General features: G+C 48.2%; 1 protein-coding gene across 2 annotated transcripts in view; it reads right to left on the reverse strand.

Moving 5' to 3' along the window:
• Window positions 1–11,215, reverse strand: part of PRXL2A (peroxiredoxin like 2A) — a 39,154-nt gene extending 27,939 nt beyond the window's left edge. The window contains exon 1 of one of the 2 annotated variants that reach the window (XM_016188828.2): window positions 11,087–11,215. The gene's annotated coding sequence lies outside the window, so the exon portion shown is untranslated. The remainder of the gene's footprint in view (window positions 1–11,086) is intronic. The other variant, XM_016188827.2, reaches the window with a different exon arrangement.
• Between the last annotated feature and the right edge of the window lie 10,825 nt (window positions 11,216–22,040).

The raw sequence follows: 22,040 nt of genomic DNA on the forward strand, positions 1-22,040 counted from the left end.
CTGTCCTATCCAATAAAATGGCCAGCAAGAGTGGTAGGTTCCTAGTGCCAGCTCTGAGCCCCAACAACGAGCCCCTTGGTTTGATCAGCATGGCCTGACACAATTTAGCCAGCCTGGCCCCATCCTTCTTCCCCTACCAAACCGCTCAACATGCAAAGACTGGCACCTGTTTTTGTCAGGCCACCCATGTGTGTCCCCTTCCCAGCTGTGCCCACTAGGTAAAGGTCCAGCACAAATAAAACCCTATCTCCAATGTCTAGACTGCCTGAAGCCCTTGCTAATGGGCTGCCCCTTCACCTGACATGCAGTGTGTGTGTGTGTGTGTGTGTGTGTGTGTGTGTGTGTGTGTGCATAGATGCAGGCATAGAGCTCTGTCTCAGGCTCACATGGCGGATGTCAGCTACTGGCTTGTCTGTTCACACAGCACACTGGAGCAGTGTGAGGGCACAGGCTGTTGTCTTCTGTTTCTTGCATCCCTAGCACATAACACAAATTCTGATACCTAGAAGGCAGGGGCTGTTTGATGACTTGATTGGGGTTTGGGGTGGGCGGAGGGTAGCAAGCTCACTCACCTGAATAGAGGGCCTGCTTGTTGGGCAGGAGGCCATGCTGGGGGAAGCGCTGATGTCATGGCATTTCCACCTACCTAGCCCTACCCGGGTTCTGTCTCCCTCTTTCTATCTGGTGAAATCAGCCCGGAGAGCTGGAACCCCTTCCCCCACCACCTCATGGTGGTCCCCCCTCACCCCGAAAAAGATCTGAATCTTATTCTTTTTTTTTTTACAGTTTTTTTTCTTTTTCTTCCCTTTTCTTTTTGTCACAGCACTGATGTGCTGTGGGGGATTAAACCTGGTACTTCGGAGCCTCAGGCATGAGAGTCTCTTTATGTAAACATTATGCTATCTATCCCCACCCCCACCCCACCCCAAATCTTATTCTTGAAACTCCACAGTGAGGCAGAGAGGGGACAAGTGTGTTGCCACCCAATGTCCAGCTCAGCATGGAAGGTGATTTTTGGCCAGAGTTGGCTTCACCTTAAAAGACACAGTCAGGCTTGGGGCTCAGAGGACCTTAGGTTGGGTCACTGACAATGTGATGTAAGCTATGGAGACGCACACTCTGGAACTCAGCCTTCCTAGACCAAGGAACTAGAAAAACCATTGAGGAGGGGGCCAGGTGGTGGCAGACCTGGTTAAGTGCATTACGGTATGCAGGGACCTGGGTTCAAGCCCCTGGTCCCCACCTGCAGAGGGGAAAGTATCACAAGTGGTGAAGAAGAGCTGCAGGTGTCTCTCTGTCTTTCTCCCTGTCTTCTCCTCCCCTTATTTTTCTCTGTCCAATCCAATATTTTTTTAATGAATAAACTATTAAAAAAGAAGAAAAGGAAGGGAAACGAAAATCCATGAGGCTACCTCAGCTGTGACAACCACAAAGACTCTAAAGTGGGGTGTCAGGTGGTAGCACAGCGGGTTAAGCGCACATGGTGAAGTGGAAGGACCAGTGTAAGGATCCCGGTTCGAGGCCCTGGCTCCCCAACTGCAGGGGGGGTCGCTTCACAGATGGTGAAGCAGGTCTGCAGGTGTCTATCTTTCTCTCCCCTTTCTGTCTTCCCCTCCTCCCTCCATTTTTCTCTGTCCTATCCGATAACGACATCAAAAACAGCAATAATAACTACAACAATAAAACAACAAAGTGCAACAAAAGGGAAAAAATAATAAATAAACAAATAAATAAATAAATAAATAAATAAATAAATATAAAAAGACTCTAGAGTGATGGGGAATGGGCAGTGGCTCATCTAGTTAAGTGCACATATCATCAGGCATAAGGACCTGGGCTCAAGCCCCCATTCCCCACAAGCTCCCCCTCCCCGCTCCCCACCTGTAGGGAGGATGCATCATGAGTGGTGAAACAGGCCTTCAGGTGTCTTTCTCTCTCTCTCTACCTCCCCTCCCCCTCTCATTTTTTTTCTCCTGTCAAATAAAAATAGAAAGAAAAAAAAGAAAAAACTGGCCACCAGGAGAATGGATTCATAATGGAGGCACTGAGCCCCAGCAATAACCCTGGTGGCAAAATAAAATCAAGTACAGGTGATGGTGATTCCAGGACTGTGAAGCCCAGGAAGCCACAGGAGGATGCCATCACTGCTCTCCCTCAGGGATTTCTTTCTCACTCCCTGGTTACTGAGGCGTGATTCCTGCCTGATGTGCAAAGTCCTGCCTTTGGGGGGGGAATTGCTAAATTTGTAATAAAACAAAGTATCAGCACTGGGTGGGTTAATTCATGCTTGGGACAAGTAGGTACAGCATCATATACTAAAAAAGAAGGGTATACCTGCCCAGCCCAGTTCCACCCAAGGAGCCTCCCTTTTCACAGTCATCTTGCTTCAGGCAGTCAGGGGAGAAAGTATGGCTGAGGGACACGGAGACAAAGAATATGCACGAGCAGGCTGAGAAGGCTGAAAAAAAAAAACGGTTCCACAAAGAGATTTTTCATGCCTGAGGCTCTGAGGTTCCAGGTTCAATACCCAGCACCATCATAAAGCAGAACTGAGCAGTACGCTGGTAAAAAAAAATAATAATAAGGGGGGTGGGCTCATGGTGCGAAACGCAAGGACCAGTGCAAGGATCTGGGTTCGAGCCTCTGGGCTGAGGGGGGGGGGGTCACTTCACAGGCAGTGAAGCAGGTCTGCAAGTGTCTTATCTTTCTCTTCCCCTCGCTGTCTTCCCCTCCTCTCTCGATTTCTCTCTGTCTTCCCCTCCTCTCTCGATTTCTCTCTGTCCTATTCAACAACAACAAGGGCAACAAAAATGGAAAAATGGCAACCAGGAGCAGTGGATTCATGGTGCAGGCACCGAGCAAATAATAATAGTAATAAGTAAATACACACACACCTGAGACTCTGCCTCATGCTTGCAGTGAACACAGCTGGAAAGGTAGCTTCATCTTTGGGGCCAGGCAGTGGTGCACCTGGTTAAGTAAACAAATTACAGTGCACAAAGACCCAGATTCAAGCCCACTGGTCCCCACCTATCGGGGAAAGCTTCATGAGTGGTGAAGCAGGGCTGCAGATGTCTCTCTCTCTGTCTCTCTCTCTTTCTATCTCCCTGACCCCTCTCAATTTCTGTCTCTATGCAATAATAAATAAATAAAAACATATTTTAAAAAGGAAGATTCATTTTCCTTTTTTGCTGTCCCTTGTTCCTCTCTCTCTCTTTCACCTCCTCCTTCACTAAGTAAAGAAACAAAGGTCCAGGGCGGAGGGTAGATAGATAGCATAATGGTTATGCAAACAGACGCTCATGCCTGAAGCTCCTCCCAGGTTCAATCCCCCATACCACCATAAGCCAGAGCTGAACAGTACTCTGGTAAAATAAATAATAAATATTAAAAAAATAAAGAAATAAAGGTCCAGTCTAGGAGCTATAGTCCTAGGTTACATGGTGTGTGGCATGTGGCACGTGGGTGTGTTGGTCAGTGGCTGTGCTAGATCAAACAGCTCCCTGTCCGCAGCCATCTATCCTGCACTGGGCACTAGTGCGGAGGCTGGAACAGTACCACAGAGTTCAGGAACGAAGGGGAGGCCTGCAGCTTTGAAGCTGGCTCAGTGACCTGAAGAAGACTGAAAGTAAAACTATTCCTGAACAGGGTCTGGGGAGCCTGGTGGCTACAGAGATGGCCTGATATGCCCAGTTCTTTGAAAGTAGTTTATAAACCAAAAACATTTCCTGTGTGTGTCCTCATGCATGGGCAATCTCACTACTCTGGGGCAGACTTTTTTCCTTTAGCTAAAAGAGAGAGAGAGATGGAGAAAGAAGAGGAGGAGGCAGAGGAGGAGGAGGAGGAGCAGTAGGAAAGGAAAGAGTGAGTGGGAGCAGCAGAAGTATATTAAGCATTGGAGTTTTCCTTGGAATCATGTCATTCCAAGTGGTTCCAAGGCTCAAACTTGAGCTGTGCACATAGCAAGACACACACTCTACTAGTGAGCTCTCGTTCCAGCCCCACAAATCCTATCTTTTCTTTTAAATAAATGAATCATCTATTTATTTATTTATTGGATAGGACAGAGAGAAACTGAGAGGGGAGGGGGATACAGAGAAAATTAGACAGAGAGACACCTGCAGCCCTGCTTCACCACTCATGAAGCTTCCCCCCTGCAGGTGGGGACCAGGGGTTTGAATCTGGGTCCTTATGCATTGCCATGTGTGCACTTAACCAGGTGTGCCACCGCCAGACCCCTCACAAATGATTTTCTTAAGAGTCACACTGCCTGTTCTTCATTGAGAATCCCTTCTATGTCTCTACTCTCCATGATAACCTGGTCTTAGTGATTCTGGATAGCAAAATGGTAAGCTTGAAAATGCTTACACCCTGGTGACGTGGGAACCTTGGGCTGCACATCCCCCCACCACCTCCACCACCTAGTGCTGTGGGACCAGCCGCGCACAGAGTCCACTGCTTGTCAACATCTCTGCTCTGCTCTTCTCCTGGGGGTGACTGCCTGCCTCTGGTCCAGCCTTCCTCTAAGAGGGCAGACTCAGAACACAAGAGAACAGAATCAGCTACTGGGAAGAAACCCTTTCCTGACTAGTCATCCTGATGTGACAGAGTCTCCCAGAAAAATGTAGCCACCTGGCCCCTCATTTTCACAGATTCCTGTCTGGGCTTTGGACACCTGCTCTATGAAGTTACAGAGCTGTGGGGTATGGAGGGGGAAGGCGGCAAGGGAGATACAACAAAATACACTTCAGCGTAAGTATTCTGACTCTGAGGTCCCCTCCATTCAACTTTTCCAGTGTCTCTTCAAAAAATAAATACACATGGAAAAACTGTTAGAATGTATGCATGGGGCACAGGCGGTGGCACACAGGGTTAAATGTACACACTACAGTGCACAAGGATCTGGGTTCAAGCCCCTGGTACCCACCTGTAGGGTGAAAGCTTCATGAGTGGTGAAGCAGGGCTACAGGTGTCACTGTCTCTCTACCCTTTTAATCTCCATCACCCCTGTCAATTTCTCTGTCTCTTTCCAATAATAAATAAATAAGAATTTAAAAAAGAATATATGAGGGGATGCTGGGAGGTGGTGCACCTGGTTGAGTGCACATGTTACCAAGCGCAAGCATCTGGTTCAAGTCCTCGCTTCCCACCAGTAATGGGCAAGTTTCATGAGTGGTGAAGCAGGGCTACAGGTGTCTCTCTATCCTCTCCCTCTCCCCTCTCAATTTCTCTCTGTCTTATCATATATAATTAAAAGAAGAATATAGAGGGCCAGGCAAAAGCGCAGCGGATTAAGCGCACATGGTGCTAAGTGCAAGGAACAACGGCTCAAGGATCCTGGTTCGAGCCCCCGGCTCCTCATCTGCAGAAAGGTCACTTTACAAGTGGTGAAACAGGTCTGCAGGTGTCTATCAATCTCTCCCCCCTGTCTTCCCGTCCTCTCTCGATATCTCTCTGTCCTATCCAACAATGACGACAGCAATAACAACAACAACAATAATAACAACAATGATAAACAAAAGGGAAAAAATAGCTCTAGGAGCAGTGGATTCATAGTTCAGGCAGTGAGCCCCAGAAATAATCCTGAAGGCAAAAAGAAGAAGAAGAAGAAGAAGAGGAGGAGGAGGAGGAGGAGGAGGAGGAGGAAGAGGAAGAGGAAGAAGAAGGAGAAGAAGAATATATGAGGAGAGCAATGTGAAATGCAGCAAAGCACTACAGACTATAAGCTTCTCTTCCTCATAAGACTCAGTTCCATTCATTCTCCTAGTCTGGAGCTAGAAAGACAGCACACAATTAATCAGCTTTCTTTTCTTTTCTTTTCTTTTCTTTTCTTTTCTCTTCTTTTCTTTTCTTTTCTTTTCCCTCCAGGGTTATCACTGGGGCTTAGTGTCTGCACTACTAATCCACTGCTCCTGGAGGCTATTTTTCCCATTTTATTGCCCTTGTTGTTGTTGTTATAGCTGTTGTTGTTGTTGTTGGATAGGACAGAGAGATATGGAGAGAGGAGGGGGGAAGGAAGACAGAGAGGGGGAGAGACAGATAGACCTTGAGCTTTGCTTAACCCACTGCACTACCAGCCGGCACCCAGTAATCAGTTTTCATGCCTGAGTCTCTGAAGCCCCAGATTCAGTCCCAACACAACCATAAGACAGAGCTAAGCAGTGTTCCAGTTTTTTAAAAAAATTTTATTAAAGTTGAAACAGAACAGTCATAAAACAATGAACAACTCCTCCAACTGGGTCACTGCAGGCCTTCAGTTGTACTTCCAGGGTAGAAGTAATAGGTCTGGAGGGAATAATGGTTCGTTTCAGCCCTGCTGGCTTAATGCCCAGTCCATAGTGCAGGCTCCACGCTGCCCTTTCTGTGGCTGGCTAGCTGTGTCCCATGGCAACACCACAAGGGAAGGCAAAGGGCACTACCCAGCTGTAATCATCCTGTGCCAGAGCCTACTGGGCACAGAGGTGAGGCTGGTTCTCTCATGGCCCTCTTGATGGTTCTTGCCACACAAGCCTCGGCAGAGCAAGATCTGGAGTTCTCTTTGCCTGAGGTTTCACAAAGAGACAAGAACCTAGCTGGCAGGAGAGCTGCCTTACTTTTGAAATCCTGATAGAGCCTGTGGTTTCAAACTCTAGTCCTAACCAACTTTTCTGAGTATCATTCTGAATATCACCAGTAACATGGTATAAGGCCACAACTAAATGCAATGTCCTTACAGAGGGATAGAGGGGAAAGGCCAGACCCCAGATAACTAAAACTTCACTTAAATTCTTACAAGCTGTGAAAAGTTGGACAGGGCACTATGATGTGGGAATGGTTGCAGAGTACTATGGGGAACAGTATGCTGCAAGGATTAAGTGTAGAGGAAGTCATCTGTAAATTCATCTACACAGACATTTATAAATGTGAGGTAGGTCTTGGTCTTACTCATTTCTCCACTCATCAGTGATTACCGTTAAATGTGGGTAGTGCATAAAATTGAAGGTTTCTGATAACCACAGATATTCCAAGGAATCAGGCTGTGCATTATGGAATCAGAATGTCTAAGACTGGACAAGCTGGTTCCTGGTCAGTGCTTTTCAAAAGAAACCCAAATACATATATATATATTTGTCTCCAGGGTTATCCCTGGGGCTCAGTGGCTGCACTATGAATCCACTCTTGGTGGCCATTATTTCCATTGTTGTTATTGTTGGATAGGACAGCAAGAAATTGAGAGAAGGGGGAAGACAGAGAGGGGAAGAGAAAGATAGACACCTGCAGATCTGTTTCACCACTTGTGAAGCGACCACCCTGCAGGTGGGGAACCAGGGGCTTGAACCTGGATCCTTTCGGTGGTCCTTGTGTTTCACACTATGCGCACTTAACCCGGTGTACTATGCCCAACCCCCATTTATTTCCTTCTGTAAGCCAGGGTCAGGCTCAAAGGAAAATATATTCAAATTAAAAAAAAAATTAAATCAAGGCCAGAAGACAACATAACAGTTATACTAAAGATGTTCATGTCTGAGGCTCCAAAGTTCCAGGTTCAATCCCAAGCACCACCATCTGTGCAGGGCTCTGGCCTCTAGCCCTCTTGTAAAAATAAAATGAACTAAATGGTTTTTTTTTTTTTAAGTAAAAGCAACCTAAATTGAGGTTTAGTTCATTGGGCTGTGCAAGCAGAATGGTTTCAAGGGAAAAAAGTGGCCCAGCATTCGCTTGAATCATTGTCCAGATCATGCAGTAGCCATGTGCACTGTCTCCGGACCAGAACCACCTTTTCCATCTCCTTCCTTCCCACCCTTGCAACCACCATGAAGGGAGAGGAGTTCCTTCCCTGACTTCCAACAGAGTTCGGCCCTTTCCAGTGTCATCAAGAGCCTGAAACCTTTTGGGATCAGAGTGGTTAAGTGGCTCTAACTACTCTCTTCTCTGAACCAGCTTTCTACTCCTATTTCCAACTCTGACACCATCTCCCCAGATGATACCTTTAGCCCACCTGGATGTTAGTTGTTTGGCTCAGGCAAAAATTAGTAAAGTCATGGGCCCCTTGGAATACACCTAAAATAGGTCTACTAGCTTTTTCCCAAATGGAGACCCCAAATCTCACCTGCAATATTCTTACCTTTAAGGTTCCAGATTATTAAACAATTTGTCCTGCTTTATGTCATAATGCTTTTTCAGCCATCAAGTTACAGGTGCAACCATGATGCCAACATGGACAACCTCACCAATGTGTCCTGGAACCCCACCTCTCCAGAGCCCTGCCCCACTAGGGAAAGACAGAAATATGCTGGGGGTCATCCAAGTTTTTGACCCATGAGTACCACATGGTTGCTCCAGAAGCATTCTAACCTTCTCTGTATTTTTTTCCTGATAGCAACTGCCATTTGTGTTAGGAGGAAGAAAAAAGGGCCAGTCTGACCATCCATCCATTACACTGTGTACTTTAAAACACTTTCTAGGAGAACTAAGGCAGCTGCCACTTTATTAACTGCAACTCCATTTAAGAAGTGATTGTATACAATAATCTACAGTTCAAGATCATCTGAACCACCTTAAGTCTGTTGATTCCCAGATATTCCATGTCCCCTTATGAGCTGAATGAGGAGACTATGTTTGAGCTCTATTTTTAAAAAGCTTTATTTATTTATTAATAAATAAATTGAGAGAGAGAGAGAGATGAGGAGGTAGGGAGGAAGAGAGAGAGAAAAAAGAGCATCACTTTGGCAAATGCAATGCCAAGGATCCAACTCATCATGCTTGAGAATTCAGTGGTTTATCCACTGCACCAATTCCCAGTCACTATTTTTTGAAATATTAGTAACTTGGACTGAACATGACCAACCTCCCTTCCAATCAAGCAAAAGTATGTATATTAGGAAAGGCTTCTGTTACAACAACCACCAAAAAGGTGTGGGGGGGTAATTTTTGTCATAACTCCATGCTTTATTCAGAAAAAGAAAACACATTTCTCTAAAATTCTTAACTTTCAATAAACATATTGAAGCCCACAGTACTCTGCCATTGAGTTTCACTTGTAAAAGCAGCTCTAATCTGACAGGTTGTGGAAGACAAGGATAGAGGAGAACAAGGTCAGGAAAGCAGGTGGATTGGGCCAACTTGCTCCTGGAAAAATTAAGCTCACAGGGTGAAGCAACACCAAAGGCAGGGGAAGTCCACCATGTTCCCCATTTAGGGCTCTGGGAAAAAAAAAAATGCACAGCAGGCCTCATCGCCAACACCAGCCAGTCACGTGAGAACAAACTCCACTGCAGCAAATCAGACAGAACAGTGGCTGGAGTCTATCTTGTGTTTCGTTTTCACAAGACTGAGAAAATGTTGCCTGGACTGGGGCAGGATGGAAGTAAGCAGATCAAGATGTGGCAGGGTGGGCTGAAGGGGTACAGGAGTGCCTGGCAAAGGGTCAGGGGAGGTCACTAGGAAGCCTGTAGGGAACTAGACCAAAGAAAGTCTTGTGAGGCAGCTATGGTAAAGACCCCAAGAGGAAGCACACCTGCAAATGGCAGAACGAAGGGGTGCTCACCAGGGGCACTACTAGGGTGGCAAGCATGGTAAACCACTGTGTTCAGCAAGCAGGCTCCTGAGAGTGGCTCCAGTCCCCAGCAAACTCCAATCCAGGCAATAGGCCAGGGCAGCCAGTGGCTTCATGACAGAGCCATGGGGACCCTGGAGGCCACCAGGTGGGCCTATAAATCCTACCCACCACCACCAGGCCTCAGCTTGCCTCATGTCATCTTACTGAGGAACAAGAAGCCTGAGGTGGCACCTCTTATGAGAGGCAGAGAATGAGTGGTCAATATGTTAATATATATATAGTAATAACAACTGGGCTGGGGAGACAATATAATGATTATGCAAAAGACTCTTATGCCTGAGATTCTGAGGTCACTGGTTCAATCTCCAGCACCAATATAAACCAGAGCTGAGCAGTGCTCTGGTATCTATCTGTCTACCTATCTTCCTTTCTCTTTGAATCTCTCATTAAAATAAACACAATATGTTTTTTAAATAAGCATTTACAAAAAAAAAAAAAGAAAGAAAGAAATACGCTGGGGGTATGGATCCACCTGCCAACACCCATGTTCAGCAGGGAAGCAATTACAGAAGCCGGACCTTCCACCTTCTGCACCCCATAATGATCCTGGGTCCATGCTACCAGAGGGACAAAATAGGAAAGCTTCCAATGGAGGGGATGGGATACGGGAACTCTGGTGGTGGTAATTGTGTGGAAATTGTACCGCTTTTATCCTGCAATCTTGTCGATCATTATTTAATCAATAAAAAAGAATAAAATAAAGAAGTGGCTCTAAGATTCTGCAGAAAGCCAGAAACTGTGATCCCACACCACCAGGTTCAGCTCGGCCCTTCACCTCCAGTTGCAACCCCTCGCCCCGTGGAGAGAGGAGAAAAGTGAAGTCCTTATGCAGATCCTTCTGAAATCTGATAGAGCTTCAAAGCCAAAAACTCCAGTCCTCACCAAACCTTCTGAATATCATGTAAGTGCTGTAAACTAAGGTTCTAGTTTATGGTGGTGCCTAGGATTAAACCTGGAACTTTGGAGCCTCAGTCTATGCTATGTGAGCGGGTAACAAGAGGAAACAAAGTCCCCCCAAAACAAAGTAGAAATTTTGTGATAATGGGACAGATCCTGAAAATATAGGGCTCCTGGTACCAAGTAGACAAAACATATTTTATAAACACATAGTGCAAAGGTCACAATCAGTAGGATTACTAATGACAAATATCAGAAAGTCTGGGACGAGACAACTTCTCCAACAAGACGTGGCTGAGATTCTTCAGAAAGGTAAAAGCAGTGGTCCCACACTCCACCCTTCACCTCCAGTTGCAATCCCCAAGCCCCAGGGAGGGGAAAGCCAAGCTGAAGTCCTTTCCCTGATCCTTGCTCTCAACTCTACAGGTAGGTCGATGCCATCAACCTCATCCAACTGTGCCTGGGTCTCTTGACCCCAAGTATTTTTTTTTTTCCACTGACCCCCTTGTCTTGGGCTGGGCACCCCTCTGCACAACAGGAGCCTGGGGGCCCAATCTACCTGCACACCAGGTGCTGCCTGAGTGTTCTCACCTGGCCGCAGACGTCACTTCTCCCGCAGAGGCGCGCCCTCCACGCCCACGAGCGGGAGGCCGGCGGACAATCACTAGCTACAGTCCGGAGTCCTGCGGAAGCCCCGCGCCTGCGCAAGATTAGCCCCGCCCTGCGCCTCCTACGTAACACTTCCTCGCCCCCAGAGGAGCAGGGACTCCGCCTCCGCCACCGGGAGCCTCGTCACCAGCAGGGGGCGCTCCAGGGCGGTCCTGCGGCTTCTGCACTGTACCAAGCCCAGCCGTCCCCACCTCTGAAACTTCAGAGGGATGTACTAGGGGTACTCGCTCACAGTTTTTCCATGGTGGACACCCCAGACCGGTCATTTGGGGCGCTGCTTGGAAGTCAAGGAGGCCTCCAGCTGCCGCAGTAGAATCGGGAATGCACCTGCATTGCAAGGCAGTCACCTTTCAGCCCTCAGTGAGGTTTTGAGCTTATATTTAAAATAACAAGGGGCCTCCCTATTCTCATCTGCTCTACTCCTAATTTTTGGTACCTGTTTCTTAGGCACTTTGTCCTGCTTTATATCTCAACACCATACAGCCACCAGGTTGCAGATACTACCATGATTCCATCCTGACGTCCCTGGGCAGACAACCTCACCAATGTGTCCTGAAACCTCGCCTCTCCAGAGACCTGCCCCACTAGGGAAAGATAGAAACCAGCTGTGGGTATGGATCCACCTGCCAATGCCCATGTCCAGTGGAGAAGCAATTACAGAAGCCAGACCTTCCACCTTCTGCACCCCATAAAGAATTTGGTAGATACTCCCAGAGGGAGGGGAAATGATAGGCGAAGATAACCAGAGAGGAGGGCTCTAAATTCCAATTCCATCAGAACACAGGAAAAGAAGAGGAAAAAAAGAAAGAACATTTGGGAGTAGTAATGTGTGTAGGTATGACTTAGAAAGGAAGAGAAAGCAGGACCCTAGGGGAAAAAATGAACAAATACATACACATATAGACAGATAGTTAAAGAAATAATAGTCAACCAGGAACCAAGTGGTGTTGCACCAGGTTAAAAACACACATAGTACAAAGCACAAGAATCTGAGTTCGAGCTGCTGGCTCCCCACCTGCAGGGGGTCGCTTCACAAGTGGTGAAGCAGGGCTGAAGGTGCCTGTCTCCTCCTCTCTGTGTCTTCCCTCATCTCCCAATTTCTCTCTGTCCTATTCAATTAAAATAAAAAAAGGAAAAAATGGCTTTCAGGAGCAGCGGAATCATAGTGCAGGCACCAAGCCCCAAAAATAACCCTGGAGGCAAACATCATCATCATCATCATTATCATCATCATCATCATCATCATCATCATAGTCAATACATATCTGCAACCTTGGGAGAACTATTGCAGTGTCCAATGGAGAGAATGGGGATTAAAAACTCTGTTGGTAGGAATGGTGCAGAATTATACCCCTGCTATCTTATAATTTTATAAATCAATATTAAATCACTAATAAAATTTTTAAAAAGGAGAGAAAAGAAAAAGAAAAACAATAATAAAGGGCCATATGCATTACCATGCATAAGAACCTAGGTCTGAGCTCCCACTCCCCAACTGCAGGGTCCCCTTCATCAGCAGTGAAGCAGGTCTGCAGGTGTCCTTGTCTCCCTCTCTCTCTCCTCTCCCCTCTCAATTTCTATGTCCTATCTAATCAAAAAAGAAAGAAGGAGAAGGAGAAGAAAGAGGAGGAGGAGGAGAAGAAAAAAAAGGAAAATGGCCACTGGGAGTGATGGATTTGTAGTTAGTACCAACACAGAGCCCCAGTGGTGGCAATTTAAAAAAATGTAGACACTGGGGAGACAGCATAATGGTTCTGCTAACAGACTCTCAGGACTGAGGTACCAAGGTACCAGGAAAAATCCCCCAACCACTATAAGCCAGAGCTAAGCAATGCTCTGGTTTTTTAAAAAAAATACACATGCTATAAATAAATAAATATTTCATAAGTGTGTAATGAGGTCTGAAAGAGGGTTGATATGCCCACTGGGCACAGGTTCTGGCAATCCCCTGTCCCAACTTCATCCAGGACCACCCAGTGGTGTGCAAAGTCCTAAGGCTGCCTTGAATCCTCCCCCCAGCCTGTTCCCAACACACACACACACACACACACACACACACACACACCCTGGGATTCTTGTAAATGTAAAACCCAAGCAAGTCTATTCAAGAGATGTTTCCTTGACCAGATATCTAAATTCCTCTGTTTGACCTCTGAGACCCCTGTGCCTGGTCTAAGGCCAACATCGAGATGTACTTGGGACATCTTTATATATTCAGTACTTCTGTATTTGTACATCATGTTGTACGTATGTTGTGAAAGAGAATGTGAATCCAAATTTGGAGTGAGAGGGATCTGTTTAAGGAATCATAAAGGCTTTTCGGGGCCAGGCTGTGACACACCTGGTTCAATGCACACATTAGAATGCATAAGGACCAAGGAATAGTTTGGGAAGCCAGTAGCATCAAAATGGAAACAAAAGAAATGATTGGTCCTTGACTTCACTGCCTCAGGCCTAGGATCTCATTCTCTGAATCTGAGAAGGTCAGTTAGAGACTGTAATAGACACCAGACACAGATGTATGACAGATCCCCTTTATTAAGTATTTCCTACCATAGGACACCTCTGTATTCCATTCTTTCTTACTTTTCAACAGATGATCCTTTGAGGCCCTCAGGACATTAAAATTTGACCTGGTGAATCTATAATGGACTGGAGGCCAGAAAAGGGTCATTCTGTCCCCAGGTTAGGGATGTACTGTCACAAGTATCCTCATGCATCATCCTTTGCACACACTGAACAATCAGGAAACAAGTTTTTATTTGTTTGCTTCCAGGGTTATTGCCGGGACTCGGTGCCTGCACTAAAAATCCACTGTTCCCGGCAGACTTTTTTTTTTTTTCTATTTTATTGAACAGGACAGAGAGAAATTGAGAGAGGAGGCAGAGATAGAGAGGGAGAGAGAAAGATAGACACCTGAAGACCTGCTTCATCAATAGTGAAGCTTCCCCCTTGCAGCTAGGGACTGGGAGCTCAAATCTGGATCCTTATGAGGGTCCCTGTGCTTAGTAGTATGTGCGTTTAACCAGGTGTGCCACCGCCTGGCCCCCAGAAAACTAGTTTGAAAGTAATGGAAAACCCAACTCAAATTGCTTTGAGGAGATTTTTCAGTTTAATCATATCACCAATGAACCTCTTCTTTTGTTTCTCAGCCCTTTTATCCATATATTGACTGTGACAGGCAATAACATGCTGTTACATTGGAACCCCCTCTTCAATATTAATGATTTATTAATATATTTCTTGGTTAAGTTTCTTTTTAGGTTTTAGTGTTAAGTTCCTTTTTTTTTCTTTAGAGTTGAGCTGTTTTGCTGAGTGAAGTGGAGAGCCCCTTGCTCTCTCTCTCCTTGAGAAACAGAACTAATCAGTGAAGGCCATCAGGTGTTTCGCAGAAGTTCTGTAGGAGGGCTGGAGGCCCTGCCTAGAGACTGGTTTTGTCAAGACCTCTGCATAGCCCCAGCAGTATACTGGTCGCTAGATGGCCTGGTGAGATGGAAGGGGGATGAAAGGGCCTAATACCTGGTTAAGTCTTATTGGTTGTGTGATCTTGCAATGTTTGAAATTAGCCTGCGCTTTGCTTTGAATGGGTCCCGCTTTTTGCTAGGTTTGAAATGATTGGATTCCACGTTTTCTATGACATATAATTGGGTATAGATTGTTAAAATGGAGTGTGTCCCCTCCCTGAGTGTGCTGGATTTCTATAAATTGTGTGGTTTGAGCCCTGTTCAGGGTCGAACTTGGTAGACTGCTGCCAGTCTCCATCTCGGCCCGGATTGCAATTCGTCAATAAACATCTTTACTTCCTTGCAGTGGATGGTGGTTTGATTTATGCTCGCTAACATTTGGAGGCCCCAGCGAGATACCTCAGACGGGTATTCCTGAGGACACCCCATCCTGGGTCCGGACCCTCGGAGGTCTTGGAAGTCCTGCCCGGCGCCGGTAAGTCAGGCCTGAATTTTGTATGATACCATTTCTTTTCTAGCTCTGTGCCTCCGGAGGACCAGTGAGTCAAGCTTGATTTTTGTGTAAGTCCCCGTGGGGCCTGGGGGTCTGTGGATTGCGGGACGCCATGCTAAAATCCCAGACCGCAGCGCTGGAGAGTGACGACTCCCAGGCTGCTAGGGTAAGGATCTGAAACAGGGTCCGCCTCCGAACTGTCTTTTGTGTCCACTCTTTGTCTGTCTCTTTTGTTTTTCCTCACTTTGGCAATTCGCGAAAAGGCTGAACTTGTTAGTGCAATTGAGGGGGTCTGGCTGGAGCTACTCTCCGGTGACTCCTGAAGGCCTAACTGGCAAAAATCCTTAGTAGAGGTGGCCGGAATGGTAATTGCCCAATCTTGACTGAATGAGTGATCTGCTGCATGCGTTGTGTGTGTGTGTGAATGCCGCGTGCCTCACGGCCTTAAGGCTACGGGGCCTGAGTGGGCCCTAACCTGCGTGTCCGTGGAGTCGTCTCAGCTAAATGGGGATTCTCAACTCAGTTGAGACCAGGGCCAGGGATTATACGGCTACCCCTAAAGCTAAGACTCCTTAAGGTCCCGCGAGGGGCCCGGCCAGGCGGGCACAGCTGAGTGTCTGACGTCCTTCGGATGTCAGTTCCATTTTCCCCACTAACAATCTGTCTTGTCGGCCTTGTAGTCTTAGCTGGTTGTCTCTTCGTTTGTCTCCTCCCCTTGTGCTGTGTTACGGTACCACAAAGAGGTTAAAAATTAGGAAACTGGAGTCACCACTAATAAAAGAAGTCCATAACCCTGACACGGGAGAAGGTCCCAAGTGGACACCTTTTGGGTTATTGGAAAAAGAGAAAAGGTGTGTGAGTGAGAGAATGTATGAGAACCTTCTGTGTGCTGGCCAGCACGTGAGTGGAAGAAAGAAGGTAATCCTAGGTGCGATTGCAGTGACAATTGTTGCCTTGTTTGTTTCCTTATTATTTCATTTTGACAGGAAGATGGGACAAGCCTCATCAAAACCCTCCCCACTCTCCCCCTTGGAATGTTTGATTAAGGATTTCTCAGATTTCTCTCGCAGGGCGGCCGGATTTGGAGTCCAGCTAGATGCCTTCACTCTACGAAAATTTTGCGCCAGAGAATGGCCCACGTTTGGAGTGGGCTGGCCAGAGGAGGGGAGCCTGGACCCTGGCACTTGCGCGGCAGTGCAGGATGTAATTTTTGGTGAACCAGGGCACCCTGACCAGATGCTGTACATTGAAGTCTGGGCTGGTATCATTTATGATAAACCTAAGTATTTGCTAAAATGTCAGAAGGGTTCCAAGGAAAAGGGAGAGTCAAAAGAAAAATCTGGGATATATGTGGCACGGGAGGGGCAGGAAAGCTGGGACACCCCAGCGCCCCAGCTATCCCGTCCTCCCGAGCCCCCCTGAGTCTCCACTGAGGCCAGGTAGAGGGAGAGGTGATGGTCCTCCCCCATATTCCAGCTCCCTTAGGCCCACTGCTCCTGAGCCTGACTCCACCTCAGGGGCCCCTCCCGGCTTCTTTAGTCCATCCCACACCAGAGCGGGAACGACTTTTGGACCCGGGGAGACCCATGGGGAGGCAGTACCGGCCGGGGTTTTCCCCTTAAGGGAGGCCGGGGAGCGAGAGGCAGGGGGGAAACCTCTAAGGATATATGTCCCCTTCACAACCTCTGATTTGTATAGTTGGAAAAATCAAAACCCTCCCTTCTCCGTGGACCCAGAAGGTGTAGCAACCCTGCTTGAATTGGTCTTTTACACTCACCAACCTACATGGGATGACTGTCAGCAGCTGTTAAATACCTTTTTCACTGTAGAGGAGAGGGAAAGGATTAGACTGGAGGGAAAGAAGCAGGCTCAGAATGGGCAGGGGGAGGTGCTCACAGATGCTGAGGTGGAGGAGGTGTTCCCACGCAGTCGGCCAGAATGGGACCCGAACACACGCGCCAGATTTGAAGCCCTTTCCAGGTATCGCCAGACTCTATTAAAGGGCATTCGAGCAGCTGGCCGAAAGCCCACTAATTTATCTAAGGTGACCGAGTGTATCCAGGGTGCGAGCGAGAGCCTGACGGCTTTCTTAGAGAGGCTTTACCAGGTCTATCGAACCTGGACCCCCATAGATCCTAAAGCCCCCGAAAACATGCAGGCCGTCGTTCTCCAGTTCGTAGCCCAATCCGCCCCAGATATCAGAAAGAAATTGCATAAGCTGGAAGGTTTTCAGGGGAAGTCTCTTTCTGAGTTATTGGCCATAGCCCAGAAGGTCTTCGAGAATAGGGAAGATCCGGCTAAGGCTACAGTGGAGCTCAGTAAGAAGATGACCCAGGTTCTTATGATGAGAGAGACAAAGGGTAGAGAAGGGAGAAAGAGTTTTAGGAACAATAATAGGGGAGAAAGGAGTGGGGGACAGTGGAGGAACCCGGGAAAAGCAAAGCCTTTAGGAAAGGATCAGTGTGCATTCTGCAAGAAGGAAGGGCACTGGCAAGTGGACTGTCCGGAAAAAGGGAAGAGGAGGAAGCCTGAAGAAGAAGCACCTCTATTAACCTTTGATTAGGAAGGTCAGGGCTCCCTCAGCCCCCGGGAGCCCAGGGTAAAACTCTCAGTAGGGGGAAAGTTAGTTAATTTTTTAGTGGATACCGGGGCCACACATTCAGTAATCCAGCAACCAGTAGGACCCACTGGAAGGGAAAACGTTAGAATTGTGGGAGCTACGGGGGAAGTAAGAAGTTACCCAACATCTACCGGGAGGATTGCTGGCCCTGGCCTACAGACTATCACACATTCCTTCCTGGTAATCTCCGAATGCCCGGAACCACTCCTGGGAAGAGACCTCCTCCACAAGCTACAGGCAACCGTTTCACTTGAGGTAGATAAGAGACCCACGGTGCAACTTGTTGGGCGCATCCTGCTTACTATGCCAGCCAGTGAAGAATACCGACTGTATGAGGACATGAGGTAGGCAAATGATTTGGACCTGTTAGAGAAGTGGAGGCAGGAGACCCCTAATGTTTGGGCCAAAACTAACCCCCCCGGGTTAGCTAAACATGTGATCCCCATAGTGGTGCAATTGATCAGCTCTGCCACCCCAGCCCACGTGCGCCAGTATCCCATGAGCCGAGAAGCCCAGCAAGGCATCAGGATACATATCCAACGCCTGAAGAAGGCTGGTATTTTGGTGCCCTGCAAATCGGCATGGAACACACCTCTCCTCCTAGTTCAGAAGCCTGGAACAAGTGACTACAGGCCAGTGCAAGAGGTAAATAAGAGAGTAGAAACTGTTCACCCCACAGTTCCTAACCCTTACACTCTTCTCAGCCTCCTGCCACCAGAACGGACTTGGTATAGCGTCTTGGACTTGAAGGATGCTTTCTTCAGCATCCCTCTGGCCCCCCAGAGCCAGCCCATATTTGCTTTTGAGTGGACAGACCCTGAAGAAGGGGAGACTGGACAGTTAACTTGGACCTGCCTGCCACAGGGGTTCAAGAACTCCCCAACTCTGTTCGATGAAGCCTTGAGTAAGGACTTATCTAGTTTTCGAGGTGAACACCCAGGGTGCAGCCTTCTACAGTACGTGGATGATCTTTTAATTGCTGCCTCCTCCCGGAGAGATTGCAAAGAGGCTACTCGTGACCTGTTGAAGGTACTGGGGGCTCTGGGGTACAGAGTGTCTGCCAAGAAAGCCCAATTGTGTGCCCAAGAAGTAACCTACCTGGGCTACCAAATAAAGGAAGGCCAGCGGGCGCTGTCCCAGGCAAGGATCCAGACTGTCTTGAAGATCCCGACCCCGTCCACAAAAAGACAGGTCAGGGAATTCCTGGGGCAGTGGGCTACTGTAGGTTATGGATCCCAGGATTTGCAGAACTGGCCAAACCCCTCTACGTTGCCACTGGAGGAAGTGATGCGTCGTTAAAATGGACAGAGACGGAGGAGAAGGCCTTCCAGGCACTGAAAACAGCCTTGGTGAGTGCCCCTGCCCTGAGCCTCCCTGACCTTAATAAACCTTTTCAGCTGTTCGTCGCAGAAAGTGTTGGGGTGGCCAAGGGGGTGCTCACCCAGACCCTGGGACCCTGGAAGAGACCATTAGCCTATCTGTCTAAGCGCCTGGATCCTGTGGCAGCTGGGTGGCCGGGGTGCCTGAGAACAGTGGCTGCCGCCACTTTACTGGTAAAGGAGGCTACTAAACTGACATTTGGACAGACTCTAGAAATTGTTACTTCCCACAATCTGGCTAGCTTGCTCCACTCTCCTCCAGACCGGTGGATGACCAACGCCCGGATCGCGCATTATCAGGTACTATTGCTCAATCCACCCCGTGTTACTTTCAAGCAGACAGCCGCTTTGAATCCTGCCACCCTGCTCCCCAATCTGGAGGATGAAGTCAACCATGACTGGAGAAATCCTGGAAGCCCTGACCTCACTGAGAGCTGATCTGACAGACGTCCCCCTTCCTGATGCACTGGTAACCCTCTACAGGGATGGAAGCAGCTTTGTGGAGGACTGTGTGAGGTATGCGGGGGCAGCTGTGGTCACTAACCAAGAGGTCCTATGGGCAGCTTCACTACCTCAAGGGACTTCAGCTCAGAAGGCTGAGTTAATAGCACTGACACAAGCACTCAAGTGGGGAGCAGGGAAGAAGATAAACGTGTACACTGACAGCAGATATGCTTTTGCCACTGTCCATGTTCACGGGGCATTGTACCGAGAGAGGACTGCTAACTGCAGGAGGTCAAGCCATCAAGCATGCACCAGAAATCCTAGCCTTGTTGGCAGCTATATGGGAGCCTGAGAAGGTAGCTGTAATACACTGCAAGGGCCACCAAAGGGATGACTCGGATGTGGCGCAGGGTAACCGGTTTGCTGATGACACTGCCCGGAAGGCTGCCAGAAGACCAGTGGGAACTCAGGCCCAATTAGTAGTAGCCCCATCTACAGAGTTATCACTGGACAGATGACCAAGCTATTCAAAGCAAGAGAAGGAATTTGGAAAGGGACTTGGAGGAAAGCCAAGTGAAGACGGATGGATCATCCTCCCAGATCAAAGGATACTGCTGCCCCAACAGTTGGGAAGACAGGTTGTGACCCTAGCTCATGGAAGCACTCACCTGGGGGGAGAGAAGTTAGCTGAACTAATAAACAAATTCTATCTAATAGCAGGTTTACACAGGATTTCCAGGAGCGTGGCAAGCCGCTGCGTCACATGTGCCAGAGTAAATGCCAACCCCATCCAGGCCAAGCGGCCTGGAACCCGATGGAGAGGAGAAGAGCCTGGTGAACACTGGGAAATGGACTTTACTGAAATGCCCACAGATCCAGGAGGTTACAAGTATCTCTTAGTGATGACAGACACCTTCTCGGGTTGGGCTGAAGCTTTCCCTACTAGGAAAGAGACTTCCCAGGTAGTGGTGAAACAATTGGTCTTCGAAATTATTCCAAGGTTTGGTCTCCCTTATTCCCTGGGGTCGGATAATGGTCTGGCATTTATTGCCAAGGTCACCCAACAATTGGCTGAAACTTTGCAAATTAAATGGAAGCTGCACTGCATTTATCGCCCTCAGAGCTCAGGGCAGGTAGAAAGAATGAATAGGACACTTAAGGAAACTTTGACTAAGCTAAAGATAGAGACTGGCGGGAACTGGGTTACTCTTTTACCTTTTGCTTTGTTAAAAAGTAGAAATACCCCTTATGTTTCTGGATTCACCCCATTTAAAATTGTGTATGGCAAGTTGCCCACCCTGGTGCCCCGGATAGGGGCTGAGAAACTGGCTGAAGTAGTTCGAGGTAACCTATTAGAATCTCTGCAGGCTCTTCAGGTAGTGCGGGGAAAGGCCAGACTCACTGTCCAGACTGTTAAACCGGGAACCTGGAAGGAGGAAGGCCGATACTGGATCTCACCCCTGTTCGAGCCTGGGGACTCTGTGCTGGTGAAGAAGCTGCACCCAGATCACCTGGAGGCCCGGTGGGAAGGACCATTTACTGTCATCCTGAGCACACCGACAGCGGCAAAAGTCGCCGGGAAACGGCATTGGATCCACCACACTCGCTTGAAGAAGTTTGTTCCAGACCCCACTGACCCTCCGGAAGCTGACGAGCAGAAGAAATGGCGTGCAGTGCCCACGTCCGAACCCCATGAAGGTTCGACTGGTTTCCTCCTAACGCTACTGTTTTTGCTTTGTTTCAGCTGGAGCTTCCAGGCTGAGTTCCCCAAAGTAGCCCCGATACGCACATGGGAGCTGAGAGACCCAAAGGGGACGGTAATCAAAAGCCTGTCAACTGCTGGTCAGCCGATTTTCTCTCTTGACCTGTGTGATTTGTTTGGAAAAAACTGGACTGGTTCAACTACCGCTGATGGAGGGTGCGGCTCCACAAGCCTGGAAAATCGCCTTCGGGACCGGGACTACTACGTCTGTCCTAGGGAAGGACGTCCCCCACCTGGCGACAGCTGCAGAGGAGAGAGATATTTTTTTCTGTGGCCTTTGGGGGGACTGCAAGACTCTTTCTTCATTGAAAGACGATGACAAGGACTTGCAGTTTACCAAAGTGACTAGGTCTGGTGTCCTGACTGAGCAAGGCACCTGCAACCTTGGGGACTGCAACCCTGTGGAAATGAAGGTCAAGACCTGGCATGAGACTGACGCCTGGACAAGGGGAAGGATGTGGGGCATCCGGATGGTGTTTATCGGAGAGGACCCAGGGGCGCTCTTCACCATCCAGCGGAAGCTGTGGTCCCAGGCTCCGGTCGGGCCCCTGCAACCCATTCATTTGGGACAGAACCCCCGGGACGCTCCTCCCCCACCAGCTGTGGCAGACGTGGCGGATGTCTGCCCGAATTTCACCGGGACAAGAAGACAGGGTACAAATGCCTCATTTGATGTACATCCCCGAGTGGAGCCACTGGTGAGGTCTGCGGAAC

The sequence above is a fragment of the Erinaceus europaeus genome, chromosome 1 (assembly GCF_950295315.1).
Source record: "Erinaceus europaeus chromosome 1, mEriEur2.1, whole genome shotgun sequence".
Classification (NCBI taxonomy): Eukaryota; Metazoa; Chordata; class Mammalia; order Eulipotyphla; family Erinaceidae; genus Erinaceus; species Erinaceus europaeus.